This window comes from Salvia miltiorrhiza, chromosome 1 (genome assembly GCF_028751815.1).
Source record: "Salvia miltiorrhiza cultivar Shanhuang (shh) chromosome 1, IMPLAD_Smil_shh, whole genome shotgun sequence".
NCBI classification, from domain to species: Eukaryota; Viridiplantae; Streptophyta; class Magnoliopsida; order Lamiales; family Lamiaceae; genus Salvia; species Salvia miltiorrhiza.
In genome coordinates, this window is record NC_080387.1 from 11837161 (window position 1) to 11840927 (window position 3767).

General features: G+C 36.5%; 1 long non-coding RNA gene across 1 annotated transcript; it reads left to right on the forward strand.

Annotated features, from left to right (window-relative positions):
- Nucleotides 1-893: 893 nt before the first annotated feature.
- LOC131006612 (uncharacterized) lies at nucleotides 894-3546 on the forward strand. The gene is made up of 3 exons (XR_009095630.1): nucleotides 894-1208; nucleotides 2537-2600; nucleotides 3146-3546. It is a non-coding gene; the product is annotated as an uncharacterized LOC131006612 (long non-coding RNA).
- Nucleotides 3547-3767: the final 221 nt, after the last annotated feature.

Sequence of the window (3767 nt, forward strand, 5' to 3'; positions counted from 1 at the left end):
GCGAGCATTCCTCTGGCCACTGATTTCTCTGCTCTGGCAGCGGAGAGCTGATTTCTCTGCTCTGGCAGCGGAGAGTTGATTTCTCTGCTCTGGCAGCGGAGAGTTGATTCCTCTGCTCTGGCAGCGGAGAGTTGATTCCTCTGCTCTGGCAGCGGAGAGTTCATTCCTCTGCTCTGACAGTGGAGAATTCATTCCTCTGACAGAGAAGTCGAGCATTCCTCTGCCTTGTCAGAGAATTCTTTTCTTCTCTGCTCTGCTCCGCTCTAGAGGCAGAGCTGAGATCGAGTATCTGTGAGTTTAGTTGTCCTATTGTTAATAGGAACATCTTATTAAGAATAGAGTTGCGATAAGTGAGTGAGAGAAACCCTATAGAAGGGAGAGTCGATCTGAGAGATGATCTAATTGAGAGTTGATTGCTGATTGCTTTGATGTGAATTGTATCCGTGTTATATCTGAGATGGTTTAAGTGATTGTCTACGTGACTATTTTGTTATGTGTGTTTGTATGGTGATGTGAGTATGATTTGTTTCGTGTTATGTTAACACGGATTATTTTCGAGATTTTGGAGAACGAGATTATTTTTAAAATCGGGAAATAACATACAGCTATTATTAGTTTGCATATCAGTATTTTATGAGAAATATTTTACTGAGATATGAGATGTGATATTTTCGAGTACACTATTTTTGGTGTTACTATTATTTATTTGATTTTATCACATGAGTAAATAAAGTGTAGTTTTATTTTATCAAGAGAGAGATACATAATTACAGTAATTCCACTACTACTACACTTGAGATATTTTGCTTTTACCACATGCTCATTATCTTTAATAGCAAGTGGATTAGGAGGATGGAGTTAAGGGGGACATGCATTAATTAGCATTTATTATAAAGTGAAAATGTTGGGATAACACTTTGATTCAAGTGGGATTAAATTCTTGAGCAAGTCATTATCCTAATTCTACAAAAAAAACTCACGCACACCCTCCCTTCTCCTCCCCATTCTCGGCCTCCCCTCTCTCTCTCTATACTCTCTTTTCCTCCATTGATGTCCATTGAAGAAAGCTTAGAGAAGCTTCATCAAACACTACTATGAGATAATCCACCATCCAATCCAATCAAATACCATCATATCTCATCAAATTCAAGAAGCTAGAGCTAAGATCAAAGTTGGAGCAAAGTCTTGATCACCTTTTGAATCCATGAGTAAGTGATCTTAGATTATTTTTTTGATCATATTAATGATATGTGAGTGAGTATATGATCATGATTGAGCTAGAAAATCACCAAACTTATTTTTATGAAATTTTCGAAAATTAGGAGCTTGAAACCCTACGAATTTTGTTGTTTATTTTCTTGAATTGGCTTGAGTTATATGATGATGGATTTGAGTTTATGAGATGATCTAGATGATTAATGATGGATGAGATTGAAGCTTGAGGTTGATAAGTGAAAAATGTTAGTTGAGGAAGAAGATGACATATATGTGTTCTATATGTGATTTTGTTATATGGTGTTGATTTAAAGATTTGAGTGGTTATATGAGTTCTTGAGCATGCTATGATGTTAAGTGTTGGTATAGATTGATGATTAGAAGTGATGAAATGAGTTTTGATATGAGTTTGTTGTTGAGAATTATGATGTTATATTCAAGTTAGAGATGTTTTTGAGATATATGATTTTTGAGTTCAAATTGGAGAAATTTCGTAGGCCTACTGACCTACTGTGATCGACGGTTTTTCGATTTCCAATAGCTTTGAAAATTTTATAGCAAGTCTCTACATGAGTCTTGAGTACCCTGGTAAAATTTCAAGTCTTTTAAACTTCGTTTGATATTTATTTAAAATGCACAACTTAAACTGCACTTTATTACCGAGAATTTAAGAAAACAGGGGAAAGAGTCTTTCATTTCAGTAGCTTCCTATGTGATCTAGCTTTCCAAATTTTTATGGTATCAACCTTATTGTGTTAGCTAGATATCCACCGAAGATGAGCCCAGTTTGACAACGTTTACGATTTTTGAAAAATTATAACCTTCGGTTGCACAAAACTGCCAGAAATGGTAGATCGTGGTAAAAACGTCATATCTCTCAAATCACTTGGATTTTTCAACTCTACTTTTTTTTAAATGAAACTAGACTCGAAGATCTTTCTTTCGGTATGAGTCTCGAGTCCAGGAGATGTCGGAGTCAGAACAGTTTAAAAATTGAAATTGAATCAGTGTAAAAATAGAGCATGTTTTGATGATGTTTGTTTGTGATTTCTTATGTGCCTTATGTGATTGTGTTGCCTATGTGTTTGCATGAGATTAGACGAACCTTATATGAGAGATAAATCGAGACTTAGAGCCATGATTTTCTTGAAACCTATCCTTGAACTTGAGTATGTGAGATGAGTGGAGAGTTTATATAGAGTTGAGTAAAGAGATAGAATATGAGATAGAGTATGAGATAAGGCCTGAGAATTAGTCAATGAGTTCTAATCGAGATTCATTTTATGACATGAACCTTCGATGATGATGATGATCCCTAAAGACACGAGCAGAGCAAGGAAGTAAGTAACTCCACTTTGACGAGAGATTTTGAGTAAGGTCTTCAGGTGGACATTATTTTGAGTATACAGTTTAAGAGCTTTTCTAAACTGTTTTAAATGATGATGAAATTATGAGATGTTTTGATGTTTTGAGATTATGATGATGTTTGAGAATTATTGACTTGCCAATATTTTTATGATAATGTTGAGCTTGTATGTTTACCCTCTACTGATGAGTTGAGATGAGACGATCGGGTCCTAGGCAGTTAGTTGATAGCTATCTTGCCAGGGCTAGTGTACACTGAGGTGACTGTGAGCTGTCTTCGGGTCGGCCGGTCACGGTGCATGAGAAGGAGGCCTACTTCTCAGTACCTTGATGATGATGAAGAGTTGTAGATGTGGTACATACATGTCGAGTACTTGTCTGCAGACACTTAATTATGATGTTTATGGTTAAAACTGCTTGCACAGGTTCTTTTATGTTATAATACCTGTGTATTGCTGAAATGTGGCAAGTTCAATTTATAGCTCTATGAGCAGCTCTGTTTTTCGGCGATATGTCCACTGAGTATTTATGTACTCACGCCCTGCATGTATTTCTAAACGTGCAGGATAAGCGGAGGGGGAGTATGGTGCGGTGCTGGTGGAGAATGTTTCGGGTTGACGTTTTCTTTCTCTATCGTATGTCTGTTTTGTCGATAGAGTTTTGATATGAAGTTATGTTAAATAGAGTTTGATGTTTAAGATACTTAGTTTCCTTTGAAAATCAAGCATTTTACTCACGATTATGTGTCTTCATACATATAGTCGGTTCACCTTTTGTTGTCACACTCTGAATATTATGATTCTACATAAAAATTGAGTTACCCTTGTTTTGCTTTTCATGTTGAGATTCCCGATATTTATCGAGTTATGACGATGTTGACGGATATACCCTTTTGATGAATTATGATAATCTTTCCTTAGCATGTTTCTTCGTGAGTTTTCGCTGTTGATCTATGTATTCTTTCTATCTTTCCCCTTTCTTTTATTAATCGTATCGATACTCGATCCCCGCTATTACTAGTGTCGGAATCGGGCTGCGACAGAGTGGTATCAGAGCAGGTCGTCTGCTCTGAGTTAAATGCTTGATTGAGTTGAGCTTTTATTTGCTCTTATTTATGAGTTGAGTACTAGTCTAATTTGAGTTCTTAGACTGGTTTGAGAGTCAGTCGAAACAGAACCCCAGCAGCC